Source organism: Mauremys reevesii, linkage group 6, assembly GCF_016161935.1.
Source record: "Mauremys reevesii isolate NIE-2019 linkage group 6, ASM1616193v1, whole genome shotgun sequence".
NCBI lineage: Eukaryota > Metazoa > Chordata > Testudines > Geoemydidae > Mauremys > Mauremys reevesii.
In genome coordinates, this window is record NC_052628.1 from 120,607,712 (window position 1) to 120,622,992 (window position 15,281).

The following is a 15,281-nucleotide window of genomic DNA, read 5'->3' on the forward strand; positions in this document are numbered from 1 at the left end:
AGATCTCGGTATTATTAGTGTGGTGTTGGAAGAGCCCAATTCTGTGGCCAGTCAAGTCAGTGTATGATTTGCTAGTGACTTAAATGAGAGAATTCAAGCCCTAAGTATGTGGTTCTACAATGATCCTTGGATTAGGCCCTGGATCCCATATTTGGTCATAAAATGTACACGAGAATGAAACTTGAATAATCAATGCAGGATCAAGGCGTATCTTTTTCTTACCAATATTGTTCTTTTATATTGATTTAGTTTTTCTTAAACTGTACAGATGTTAAACAAGTGTGAAATGTGACTTTGCTTTGACATGTAGAGGCACTAAGATGCACGCATTGACTGATGTCAACAGGAGGTTGAACGTGCATGTCTGAGGGCTGCTTTCGCTAGGGTCATCATATGTCCACGTTTTCCCAGATATGATCTATTTTTTGGTCCCCCCATCTCCCTCAGGGTGGATTTTTCAAATAAGAGGAAATGCTCAGGATTTTTGCGAGCAGACCTTTCAGCTCAGAAAGAGCCATCTCTGTGCCCCGCCCCCCCTGGCTGCATCCACTAGGGTTGCCAACTTTGGTTGGACAAATTCCTGGAATTTTCATCCATATCACAAGACATAATCTTTAATTCCTGGACACTCCAGGACAATCCTGGAGGGTTGTCAAACCTAGAATCTACAGCTGCTGGATCCTGCCCACCCCGGCCTGCCAGGTAAGTGGAGCTGCCAAGTGCCCCTTGGCCGGGCCACCTGCCCCACTATGGGGCCTCAGAGCCTGGCCAGGAGGAGTGACAGGGCCAGGCCCAGGCCCTGGCTTCCCGCCATGGGGAGGGGGAGAGCCCTGCAGGGAGGCGGTGACTGATGGGCTGGCGCTGTGTCCCGGCCCTGCAACAGCCAGCCTGCCACTGTGACAAGGAGCACAACACTGCCCCCGACCTTGAGTGTGAGGCTGCAGGTACCCCCTGCAGACCCCCCAACAGTACCCCTCCCGCATCCCCCAAATACCCCCTCCCAGTACACAGACACCCCTCCCGCATCCTCCAAATACCCCCTCCCAGTACACAGACACCCCTCCCGCATCCCCCAAATACCCCCTCCCAGTGTGCACACACTCCCTCCAGCACCTCCCAACTGTACCCCACCTTCGCCCCCAGCTCCTTCTCCATCTGTCAGTGTGCTCTATTTGGGAACATGAAATATGGTAACCCTATCTTTGGCCCAGTATCATCCAACCCCTTCTACAATGTTCCAATTGTAGCTATTTGATCTGATCTCAGTTACACTAATAGATATGAGGCTTGACTCTCGTTAATTTCAGTGGCATGGGATCAGGCCCAGGGGCCCAAATAAATGCAGACCAACGTAATGCCTTTCTCATACCCGATCACTCCTCCTCCACACAAATCTCCTCAATGGGCTTCAATGGCGTGGGGCTTTCTTGGTCCTTGTTACCTCTAAACACTCTCTTGATCCTCTGAAAGAAAGGACAACGAGGAGCCCTTGTGGCACCCAAATTTATTTGGGCATAAGCTTTTCGTGGGCTACAGCCCACTTCATCAGGTGCATGGAGTGGAACATGCAGTAGGGAGGTATAAATACACAGCACATGAAAAGATGGGAGTTGCTTTACCAAGTGGGGGGGTGGGGGTCAGTGCTAACGATCCAATGCAATTAAGGTGGAAGTGGGCTATTCTCAACAGTTGACAAGAAAGGATGGAAATCACTTTTGTAGTGCTAATGAGGCCAGTGTAAACGAGGTGGCCCTTTTCAAACAGTTGACAAGAAGGTGTGAGTATCAGCAGGGGGATCAGTTTTTGTAGTGACCCAGCCACTCCCAGTGTTTATTCAGGCCCAATTTGATGGTGTCCAGTTTGTTAGTTTCTAAGGTGCCACAAGGACTCCTCGTTGTTTTTGCTGATACAGACGAATACGGGTGCCCCTCTGAAACCTGAAAGAAAGGAAGAACTCCTGATCACCTGGCACAGGGGGCTCTGGGGCACAGGTTCGCATTCTGGGGAACTCCCTCCCTCTTCAAGCCTCAAGCCTTCTGACCTTCATAACCTAGGACAATGCACACCAGCTGGCTTGATTTGGGATTAAAAATGGGGAAGCTTTTGAAGAGCTATGTCGAGCTGTGCAGCGGCTGTCATTTTGGCCTGGTATAGGTGGTGGTACTGCTTTTATTTTTCGTACTGCAGCAATGCCCGGTAGTCCCAGTCATGGACCGGGATCCCACTGCGCTAGGCACTGTATTCACTCTGAACAGGAGAAAAAAAGTGGGTGCTCAGCACCCACTAGCGCCCCCTGGATCAGCTTCTTCGCCTCCCTCCCAGTGCCTCCCGCCTGCCATGATCAGCTGTTCAGTGGCGTGCAGGAGGCGCTGGGGGAAAGAGGGAGGAGCAGGTGCAGAAAGAGGCGGGGGAGGGGGTGGAACGGGGCAGGAAGAGGTGGAGCAGGGGTGGAAAGATGCAGGGCAAGGGTGGCAGTTTGGTGGAAGGGGTGGGGTGAGGGCAGGTCCTGGGGCGGACCGGGGCTCCGGCACCCCCAGGGAGATCACAAAGTCAGTGCCTCTGAACACAGATGTCTGTCAGGGACAGGAGAAAGCAGGTCAACATGCTGCAATACCTTCACATCTTCGATGGGAGGCTCCAGGCAACCCAAGAGAGCATGAGACACGATGGGGGCGCGAGGGGGTAAAACAATTCATGCACCATGGTTGATTCGATCACAAGGAGCAAGTGCCACAGAAGGTTTCTCCCTCCCACCCGGTGACAGGTGAGCTGCGTGTGCACGGTGGGATTTTGTTGGGATCAAGCAGTAATCCCAGCAGATTAAAGAGCTGACAACATAAGACAGATACACCACATGGTTCATCTCAGGCATGTCTCTATCCCCCGGTGGGAAGCATGTATCTGCTGGCCAGGCATGAATGCCCAGCGGAGAGCCTACAGGAACAGAACTAGCCGTGCAGACAGCATGGTGACTGACAACAGACGGAGACGCCACAGCCTCAGGAAATCCCCACCTCACCCTGGGAAAAGGTCAGAACAGATCTGGCCACTCTTAATGACGGGCGCTACTCGGCCCCAGTGGATCACTGCTCCGGTTTGTGGGATGGGGGCTGTCTTGAGAATGCTCAGGCAACAACCTAGGTCAGGAACCTGAAGGCACATTGTGCAAGGCGTGGTATCCCCGCCATGCTGTGCTCAGACAACAGACCGCAGTACACTGCAGCAGAATTCAAATGATTCGGCAGAAGATGGGAATCTGAGCATAAGACTTCCGCTGGGTACCCACAATACAATGGAAAGGCAGAGCTGGCAGGAAAGACAGCCAAGGGACTGATGGCAAAGGCAGAACAGACAGGAAGGAGTCCCTACCTGGCAGTGCTGGACTATCACAATGCACCCTCCTAGGGACTAGATAGGAGCTCAGCACAAAACCTGACTCCGCTTCTCATGGGGGGCGGTCTGCACTGAAGAGATTGCCAAGCTAGGTGGGCATCCGGCTACAACAGAGAGCCAAGAACCTGGGGCCACTACGCACAGGTGAACAGGTCTGGGTCCAACTATCAAATAGACACACACTGCAATGGCAAAAGGCAACTATCCAAGTGGCCTTGGGACACAAGACATCTGAGGCTCAGGACAGTGGTGGAGATGAAGCCAAAGATAACGAACAACATATCCAGACAGACAAGGCCAAGGCCAGACCAGGAAGACTTAGAAAGAGCTTCAGCCATCAGCTAGCCTGATGTAGGAGACTCAGAAATGAGGTATATGAGCAACACAGAAGACTAACAGGATACCACCAAACAGAATGAAGTCAGCCACAGGATGCAAGCAAGCCCCCCACCAAGAGTGTTAATACAGCAAGAAGTGGGAGACTGGTTCAAAGACCAGCACTCTTGGAGGACCATGGGGCCTAACAGGGCACGATGGGCTAGCGGTAAAGGCCATACGCCTCGGTGAGCTATCTGCTAGTAACTTCTGGCCCGAGCAAGTCACCAAAGCCAGGCACAAAAGACAAAAAATGTTAAAAGGAAAGATGTAACAACCTGCATGGAACTTGGAGGGAGGAGCACAGGTTGCAGGAAGGAAGAGTTTGGAGGAGGCACCAGGAAGTCAGTCTGTGTGCACATGCCTAGCGTGCTAGCTGCAGTTGAAGTATCCCTGTAAATAACTTTTAATAAAAAGCCAGTTTAATTTAAAAAACACGGAGTGCTCTGATGTTCCTGCCCTGCACACAGTTCATGAGACAAAAGGCTCTTGGAGTGGGAGGACACTGGAGGAAGTTGGCGCCTATGTCTCTGTGTGGTGTCTGTCCTGGGCAGTACCTTGTCCTCACCTCCTAGCCCTGTACTCTCAGGAATGTGTTGTAGACGCTTGGGTGCACTCAGCAGTGGTTTCTTCCTAACGTCTTGTGCTCAGACTGCACATCCACCTGGTGCCCAAAGGGGAACGGCTGGAACTGTTCCATTCCAAAGAGCACAGTCAGGAGCTCCTTGTCTATTGGCGTACACCCCCTTTCCACGTCTGTCAGGGCTCTGCTAGCATATGCTATGGGCTGCTGGCTTTGCGTCAGTGCTGGGGATTTGGGGTTTGGGCAGTCCTTTCAGGGTCCCAAGGCCCTCCTTTCCTTCTGCCCAGCTTTCAGGCTCTCTCTCCCTGCTCCTGCAACAAGCTTTCAGTTTGCTTGTTCCCATTCTGTGGTCAACAGGGTCCCCCTAGCTCAGAGAGCAGGGCTTCTATCACCTCATCCTTTGTTCGCCTGTTATGCTGGGGAATTTCCATTGTTCTAACCTCCTTTCCTGCAGACAGCCTGGGAGAAGCCAGTTTCCTTTAGCCTGGCCAACCTCTTTAGCCTATTTATTGTCCTACCAGGGCACAATCATTCCATGTTAAATGTTCTTGTGATTGTCCTCTCCTGCTTGTGAGATACATTTCCCTGTCAGCAAATGGCTGCTCCAGTGCACACTGAGGGTTAGCGTTATACACAGAGTTCATAAAATCAATCAGAATTCATAAGTTGTACACGGACAGATTCCCCAAACAGTGCCAGTATTGTTATTTAAATGAATTCTGAGGCTGCAGTGCTGAGCACATAGAAAACTTTTATATAATTAAATTAAATCAGATGTAACTTCGCCAAGGCATGTTCATTTGCAAATAGGCTGCTGCACATTGGCGGTAGCTTTATACACTCAAAAATTCAGATTGTGAAGGAAATGCCAATAAAATGCATTGCTGGATATATTAATGCAATAGCTCCAATGCTTCAACCGGTGATTCAAGAATTTATATGACAAGGAAGCCCTAAAATATTTAAATAAAGATAATACACAACAATGGCTCCATAAGAGGCATAATGAGTTGGATAAATAATAAGAATTTACATATATGTGTTTGTGGGAAAATGCTTTTTTCCCTGATATGAGCAATTATGGTCTGAGGTAAATAATGCATCTTTTAAAGCTAATATCAGAGCTGGTTGAATTTTTTTCATGGAAGCACGTATAAAGAAAATGGCTTTTCAACCAAATGAAAGTTTTCTACAAATATTTTCATGTTGGATGACATTTTTTGGTTCCCATCCCTACTTTTCTCTCAATTTTTTCCTTTCTTCCCTCTTTTCCAGCAAAAGAAAAGAAATAAGAGAGAGAGAGTTGGACTGGTGAGAACTGAAAACTAGAAAGCTTCACTGAACATTTTGGAATTAAATGAAAATGTTTCATTTCGTTTGAAAATATTCACTGAAATCGAAAATGTTTTGCTGAAAATACAGAGCACTCTTTGGCCAGCGGTAGCTAACATATCATTAACAACACTCTGTGGCAAACATCTAAAAATGCCACAAATCTCTCAGATTTTATTCTGCACTCATCTGGATCTCCACAGCTGAAATCCACCCTCTGCAGAGAATCAGCACAAACCCTACACATAGGGTTGCCATATTTCAGGTTTCCAAAAAGAGGCCACTGCCAGGGGATGCGGGGTCTGGAAGTTGGAGGGGGGTACAGTTGGAAATGCTGGAGTGGGTACCTGTGGTGGGGGTAGTGTCATTCCCTGGCAGGGTGGCTGGCGCAAGCCCAGGATGCAGCGATACCATCAGTTAGCATCTCCATGCGGGACTCCCACCCCAGGGCTGCGATCTGGAGCCTGCGTGGGAGGGATCCAGCAGCTGTGGCTGCAGGAGAATGGATCAATCGGGAAGCGGACTGATTGCGGCTCTTTCCAAGCTGCAATGTCTGCTCTGCGAAAATCCCGAATGTTGCCTGTTCTTTGAACAATTGTCCCCGACAGAGGGCGGAGCCTCAGAAAAGAGGCGATGTGTGGGAAACCTGGACCTATGGTAATCCTACTTACACACCATCCAAGTTGCACGTGGGCCCCATTTTGAGGGCTGGAGTAAATATAAAGAGGTCATGGGCCTTGAGCTGCCCTTTGCAAGGAGGTAAATTTCCCTCCATGTGTTCAGGTGAGGGAAGGAAACATGGCTGGGGTAAGGACCCTAGATGCCTCCTCACCCCTCTGATAAATCAGCAGGCTAGATACTCAAGGAGATGAATGCCGCACCCTGTCAGGATTAATCCCCATGGGGTTCTGCTCTGTGGGTGCTCAACCCCCTGGGGCAGAGGCGTGGGAAGGTCTGTGTAGCTTTGGCAGCATGGTAGATGAAGCCACGGTTCCAGAGTAGACGGAGGAAATGGGGACTCAGGTAATAGTACAGACAGCCCAGCCATCCTCAGGTGTCCTAATATCTTCTGCAATGTCAATCTTAAATAACTACAAGTAACAAGGAAAGAGACGTGTCTGGAGTTGAAGATTTCCAGGCAGCCAAGCTCAATACCACCGTGTAGGCAAGACATAGCCAGCCCGGGACATTGGCTACCAAGAGAAAGGGAATCTGACCGGGTTAACTTTACTGTCCACACTGAATTACCACAAACAGTATCAGCAGCGAACAGCCAATTAAAGTTCTTCCTGGGTCAGTAAGGTCAGGTGCTATCAGCAGCAAGGGCATTGGATAAACATTTTAAAATACATGGGGCGAGATCCTCAGCTGGTGTGAAAAGGAAGGCTAACCCAGTAGGGAGCGTGCTAGCCTGCGATTTAAGAGACCTGGATTCAATGTCCTGCTTTGCTACAGACTTCTCATGTGACATTGGGCAAGTCACTTAGCCTCTCTGTTCCTTGCCTGTACATTGGGGATAATGGTACTGCCCTACCTCCCTGGGCTGGTGTGAAGAGAAAAACACTGAAGATGCTCAGATACTACCGTGATGGGGGCCGGATAAGTACATTAGAGAGTGAGCAGGACTTCTTCTGAAGCTCAATTGATTTATGCCAGTTGAGGATCTGGCCCAAGATTTTCATCTTGACAATATACCTTTTACTTTCTAATTTCCTGGATTTGTCACACACCCTTTAGATTATAACATAGTGTTTTATCTGTGACTCATTAACTTTTGTTGCTTTCTTATGCCCATTTGGATCTTCTATCTGCTCTGAACAGCTCTGATTATAAATAGTTCAATAACACATGTCCTCCTTATTTTAAAGCTATCATTTATATAATTGGAAATATGAATGTGCAGTAAGTTAACACCGACGCCATAAAGGGGCTAAAATAATTAATCACTCTGCTTCAGTTAATGGATTCAAGGACACAGGAACATGTTAATACTACCAGGGAAGAGTTCAGAAAGTGTGCAGTGGAGGCAGAGATAAGGAGATTTCTAGGAAAAAGAACAGGAGTACTTGTGGCACCTTAGGCCTGGTCTACACTAGGGTGGGGGTTGATCTAAGGTACGCAACTTCAGCTACGTGAATAGCGTAGCTGAAGTCGAAGTACCTTAGCTCGAATTACTTACCCGTCCTCACGGCGCGGGATTGACGTCCGCGGCTCCCCTGTCGACTCCGCTACCGCCACTCGCTCCGGTGGAGTTCCGGAGTCGACGGGAGCGCGTTCGGGGTTCGATATATCGCGTCTAGATGAGACGTGATATATCGAACTCCGAGAAATCGATTGCTACCCACCGATCCGGCGGGTAGTGAAGACGTACCCTTAGAGACTAACACATTTATTTGAGCATAAGCTTTCGTAGGCTACAGCCCACTTCTTCGGCTGCATAGAATGGAACATATAGTGAGGAGAGATATATACACATACAGAGAGCATGAAAAGGTGGGAGAGGTAGGGTGTGTCGGGTGAGATCATTGCATTTGGGAATATCTGGGCAAGTCAAACAAGCTATGTCTTCACTGCACAGTTAACCTGAGTGCCAGGGGTTAGCCTAGCCCAGGTGTGAGCATCCCTACAGCAAAACCAGACCCACCTTACTGTGTCCTCATTGTTTCTGACCTCACCGGTGGTGCCTGTCTGGGGACATATCCCCTGGTTCTTTGTGCTGAGGCACTGTAGGATTTTTTTCCAGTCAATTAGATCAATTGCAGGAGAACTTGCCTGTCCATTGTGGGGAATTGTGGGAAGGCATTGGAGGATGATCAGCACTCGATCTAACCTGTGTCCTTATTGCAAAGTGGGCAGGTTCCACCCCAAGTGAAAGCAGATGTCAGGCTCTAACTCACACCCCCAGCTGAGCAAACTAGCCTGAATTTAATGCACCTCCAAACCCGAGTCAGAGATTCTTCTGTGTGGACAGTAAGGGGATTTGGGCTAAAACCCAGGTAAGAGGCGAGGTTACCTCTGCAGTGTAGACTTACCCACTTTCCTGCCTCTCAGACAAGCAAACAGGTGAAGGTGTAGGGTGGGCTGAATGACATCAGACATAGCAGCATGGAACTGCCAATCAGAGGGGATGGCGCAGGCCTAGCTGATGTCAGTCATAGAAGTAATGCCTATGGAGATGGGGCTCTGACGAGGGAAAGGTGCACTGCTGAGCATATCTGAACCTGAGCCTCCTTTTGAATATTACGTTGGTTAGTGCTCTGATCGGAGATTGGTGGTGAGTGGAGAGGGAGGGGAGAGATTGGGCCTGAGCTTTTCAGCTACACTCAAAGGCAGTTTTCTTTGCCTGAAGGGCCACCAACCGTTTAATTTTTCAGACAGGTTGGAGAACATAAGAACATAAGAACGGCCATACTCGGTCAGACCAAAGGTTCATCCAGCCCAGTATCTTGTCTACCAACAGCGGCCAATGCCAGGTGCCCCAGAGGGAGTGATCTCTCTCCTGCCATCCATCTCCATCCTCTGACAAACAGAGGCTAGGGACACCATTCCTTACCCCTCCTGGCTAATAGCCATTCATGGACTTAGCCTCCATGAATTTATCCAGTTCTCTTTTAAACGCTGTTATAGTCCTAGCCTTCACAACCTCCTCAGGCAAGGAGTTCCACAAGTTGACTGTGCGCTGTGTGAAGAAGAACTTCCTTTAATTTGTTTTAAACCTGCTGCCCATTAATTTCATTTGGTGGCCCCTAGTTCTTATATTATGGGAACAAGTAAATAACTTTTCCTTATCCACTTTCTCCACACCATTCATGATTTTATGTACCTCTATCATATCCCCCCTTAGTCTCCTCTTTTCCAAGCTGAAGAGTCCTAGCCTCTTTAATCTCTCCTCATATGGGACCTTCTCCAACCGCCTAATCATTTTAGTTGCCCTTTTCTGAACCTTTTCTAATGCCAGTGTATCTTTTTTGAGATGAGGAGACCACATCTGTACGCAGTATTCAAGATGTGGGCGTACCATGGATTTATATAAGGGCAATAAGATAGTCTCTGTCTTATTCTCTATCCCCTTTTTAATGATTCTTAACATCCTGTTTGCTTTTTTGACTGCTGCTGCACACTGTGTGGACGTCTTCAGAGAACTATCCATGATGACGCCAAGCTCTCTTTCCTGATTAGTTGTAGCTAAATTAGCCCCCATCATATTGTATGTATAGTTGGGGTTATTTTTTCCAATGTGCATCACTTTACATTTATCCACATTAAATTTCATTTGCCATTTTGTTGCCCAATCACTTAGTTTTGTGAGATCTTTTTGAAGTTCTTCACAGTCTGCTTTGGTCTTAACTATCTTGAGCAGTTTAGTAGCATCTGCTGTATCATCATCGGCTGCGTAGCACAGTAACCCACAATGTCATTACTTCCTTGCAAAACACGACTTGGTTTTAGGAAGGGAGACAGCCTGCCGCGAGTACTTAGCTACAACCTTGGCAAATGCAAATGTAGCTGCTGTTACCAAGGCCAGGCAGTTCAATTTACAACTCATTCCTTGACGGACTAAGTACTTTAGAACACAGCTGTATAAAAACTACATACACACTGGTTTGGTTGGTTAGCATTTAGTCTGAGTGTCTGTAATAGAACTGAGTGAAACTATTTTTTGGGGAAAAAATGCAGATATTATGACACCAAAACATTTTGTGAATTCATGTTGAATTTCCCACATTGTTCATTTAAAAATACCCCAAGAATGAATTTTGAAAAAATGAAACATTTTGGTTTGACATTTTTAAAAACAAAATGTTCTGATTTTTCTTTTTGTTTCAAAATTTCCTTGAATTTTATTGTTAAAAAAATCCAAAAATATTTTAAAACGATTGAAATTGAAAAGGAAATATTTTGATTTTGTTGAAATAAAATATTTAGTTCCACCTGAAATGAATGTTTTTAAACTTTTTGATTCGCCAAAAATTTCAAAAATGCTCATTTTGGGGCCAACCCCCAACATATTTTTTTTCCAGAAAAATCTGCTATACGACCAGCTGTAGTCTGTAATTCAAGCCGTCATAGCTGATTCTGGGATTATATAAAACCTCAACAGCCTGAATCAGCAGAGGAGTCCACTACAGGCACTGGTCAGCCTAAAACACCTGTCATAGGATGGTCTGCGAAGGAATATGAGAAACATGGATGTAAGTACACTTCCAGAATTGATTGTCTCTGTCAGAGGCCCACACCCAAGCTTCAGGAGCAGTGTACAGAACAGGGCGATTATGGAATGATCTACCCTTGTTGTCTGGTCCCAAGTGCTGGCAGTCAGAGGTTTAGGGTTGCCCCAAACATGGGGTTGCATCCCTGGCCATCTTGGCTAATAGCCATTGATGGGCCCATCCTCCACGAACTTATCCAGTTCTTTTCTGAACCAAGTTATACTTTTGTCCTTCACAACATCGACTGGCAATGAGTTTCACAGGTTGACTGTGTGTTATGTGAAGAAGTATTCCCTCTTGTTTGTATTAAACCTATTCATTTCTTTGGGGGACTCCTGATTTTTGTAGTGTGGGAAAGGATAAGTAACACTTTATCTATTCATTTTTTCCACACCATTCCTGGTTTTATAGACCCCTATCATATCGACCATTAATCATCTCTAACAGCCCTAATCTTTTTAGTCTCTTCTCATATGGAAGCTATTCCATACCCTGGATTTGCTTTGTTCCCCTTCTCTGAATCTTTTCCAGTTTCACTATATCCTTTCTGAGGTGAGGTGACCAGAACTGGACACAGTATTCAAGGTGTGGATGCACCAGGGATTTATATAGAGGCATTATGATATTTTGTGTCTTATTGTCTTCCCTAGATCATAACCTACTGTTAGCCTTTTTGACCAGTGCTGCACATTGAGCGAAATTTTTCAGTGAACTATCCCCGGTGTCTCTAAGATCTCTTTCTTGGGTGGTAATAGATAATTTAGACCACATCATTATATATGTATAATTGGGATTATTTTTCCAATGTGTATTACTTATCAGTGCTGAATTTCTTCTGCCATTTTGTTGCCCAATCACCCTAATAACACTACCTAGCTCTTATACGAGAGATTTCAAAATGCTTTACAAAGGGGGTCAGTATTGTGATCCCCATTTTATAGATGGGGAAACTGAGGCAGAGAGCCTTGCCCAAAGTCACCCAGGAGGCCAATGGAAGAGCTGAGAATATAACCCATATCTCCTGAGTCCCAGGCTAGTGCTCTAACCACTAGATAACACTGCCTCCCACATTAGTGCTACTCTGTATGTATGTTTTTCAGGGCAAAGAGTATGACTTTATATATTTGTACAGCACCTAGCACCTCAGGATGCTATAGGAATACTATCTAATGATAAGGAAATGGAGAGAGAGATTGTGAGCTTTGGGCTGAAATATTATTGTAAAGATAAGCTACCAGGAAAAAAAAAACAGGAGATAAATGACATAGCAAACAGGCAGCCTGCTACTTATTCATTACATGACTTGTCAGTATTTGATTTTACTTTGTAGGAACAACTTTACTACTTTTCTTTTTCCAAAAAGACATTCTTTTACTGTCTCTTTTCCAGTGCACACAGTATTGAAGCAATAAGAGTGTTATCAAGGATTACAGGCAGGTCACAAAGGGCAAATTACTTGCCAAAATAGTCTCTCTGCAGGGTCTTATTGGTGTTATGTGCTAAGTTATGTGATAAGTCAAAGTTACTGTTGCATAAAATTCTCCCAGTGTTTCATGTAACTATTTTTGTGGTGTAGGGAATGATTCACTTTCTGCTATGCCACTGTTGGTTTTTTCTGCTGACGCTTTGCAAATACACATGTAGTCTTATCAGTTTTTCGTAGCTGCTTTTCATTCCCTCCTCTTGCCCCCAAATACACACACCCTTCCACTTACTTGCAGTCTTCCAGTTTAGGGCCCAATTCAGATTTGATGTGAGTAGGCTTCTTGCTTACCCAAGGTCTTGTTATGATTGTTTGAATGTTTCATATATACTTGTTACTTCTCAGATCACTGCACAAATAGAGAATTCATTATTAGGTAAGCCCTCTGGCCTGGAGCTTTGGGGGTAAGCAGCTCTCTGCTCCCATTTGTGGTGAAGAGGGGAAGAACGGTCACAGAGATCCTTCATCTGCATCAGGTATATCGCTTCTCGGCCTTCTGGCTGGGAAAGCATTATCTAAATTGTATCAGAACTGCAGATGGATGGAAACTCCAGAGGGGAAGGAGCTCTCTTCCCCACCTGTTGGTGATCAGAGGGAAGTACGGCTATAGAGGGAGCTTCATTTGCATATGCTTTTTACCCAGAATTTCTCCAGTGACGTTTTGGAAGCCATCATAACTGTACACAAACTCAGAATTGGTGGGGGAGCAGAACTGAGATGCTTAATAGGAAAAGGGTTCCTACTTTATAACAAGGTTTCTATGCAAGGCTCTGATATGCTACACTGGCTTCTTTCTGCTGAAAATCTGGTGCAGTTGAGAGAACTCCTTAATGGGAAGTGATGCAGAGCTGTATGAGCCTCTCCTACTGAGTCACTAAACAAAGCTGAAATTCTTAGAACTGGATTAGGTAGAAAAGCCACCAGGCAGCACTTTCCAAAGGACTGGAGACAGATCTGCTCTAGTGTGGAACTACGCTGCCCACTGGCACCAAGTAGGGGGCAGCAGCTGGGGCAGGAGGACATGATTTGGTGAAGGAGCATTGGCCTATTGGAGATCCACAATGGTGGGCGGGGAATGGAGTTAACAGACGACAGCAGGGGTCGGCAACCTTTCAGAAGTGGTGTGCTGAGTCTTCATTTATTCACTCTAATTTAAGGTTTCACGTGCCAGTCATACATTTTAACGTTTTTAGAAGGTCTCTTTCTATAAATCTATAATATATAACTAAACGATTGTTGTGTGTAAAGTAAACAGGTTTTAAAAATGTTTAAGAAGCTTCATTTAAAATTAAATTAAAATGCAGAGCCCCCTGGACCGGTGGCCAGGACCCGGGCAGTGTGAATGCCACTGAAAATCAGCTCGTGTGCTGACTTCGGCACGCACGCTATAGGTTGCCTACCCCTGGACTACAGCCACACTTCCTGAGACGGGGGCTGTTATTTGTTGTTCACAGAGACCTCTGGTTGCTGTGTTTTCCCATGTTGATGCTGCACTCCCTTTTCCCCTGATAACGTTTTCCTTGTTTTATACACAGCCTCTTTGCTTGTGAGAGGGGGAGGGTGAAGGTATGGCTGAATTTCATCTGCCATTTTGTTGCTCAGTCACCCTAATAACACTACCTAGCTCTTATACCATAGAGTTCAACATGCTTTACAAAGGAGGTCAGTATCGTGACCCCCATTTTACAGATGGGGAAACTGAGGCACAGAGACTTGCCCAATGTCACCCAGCAGGCCAATGGTAGAGCTGAGAATAGAACCTATATCACCTGAGTCCCAGGCCAGGGCTCTAACCCCAGGGCACCCAAGGAAGGTATGACTTTTCCTTTGTTTCTGGGGGAGGGCTCAAATCCAGGACGACTGTTAGTTTTCAGAGTGACTCCTTGCACCTTAAATCTGGCACTTGCTGCTGCTGCCAACACCTGACAGCGGGACTGGTATTGTTATGGATAACTATTAAGAACAAGAGCCGGAGAGTCATGCTTCTTCCAGGCCCAGGGTTGTAGAAACCCCTTATTAACATGGCTTGATCCTGCAAGGTGCTGAGCGCCCGCTGCTCCCGCTCTCCCTTGCAGGAAAAACCCTAGCTTGGGCTCTGAGGCTGGAGAGGTTTGGGGTGAGGCACTGTTACGAAGCCACCAATTTATGCAGCATACTCCCCTCTGAACCCTGCAGAATTTCTGCTTGGAAATCTGGGGTAAATAAATGCTGCCATGAGCAACATAAACTCATGCCCATCTTCTCTAAGCCATATGGTAAGGGTCACTGAAGGCAGGTGCAGTGGGGAGGGGGGAAGAGCTGGGCTAACAAAAAGAGGATGCTTAGGAATGAGTGTGGGGGAAGTTGAATACCTTTGGGTACCCTAGGACTGCGAGGGGTGGGACCATCAATCCCTGCACATCCTAGGGCACTGTGAGGTTGAGAGGCCCTGCCATAATCCCTTCCCTTTCCTTTCATTTGTTGGGACAGTAGTTCAGGAACCCAAGTTTGACACCAGCTTGACGTTTCCTGAAGCATGTTCTCTCTCTGCGCAGGTTCTCCTCTGGGAGGGGGTGATGGCGCCCAAAGTCAACAAGACCATTCTACTACTGCTCCCAAAGTGTAGCTGGTATTTTGACCCAGCTGTACGCACCGTGTCACCTTTTTTAGAAGCTTTTTATACTGAACCTCTGACTGACACTAACCACTCACAAGGATGAAAACAAGAAGCGCATGTTTGCCGATTTAAATTCCCCAGAATATAAAAAAAGCCTGGTTAATATCTAAAATGTTCATTACATAGAGGCTCTATCCTGGGAAGCAGTGACTCTGAAAAAGATTTGGGGGCCATGGTGGATAATCAGCTGAACGTGAGCGCCCAAGGTGATGCCGTGGCCACAAGGGCTAATGCGATTCTGAGATGTGT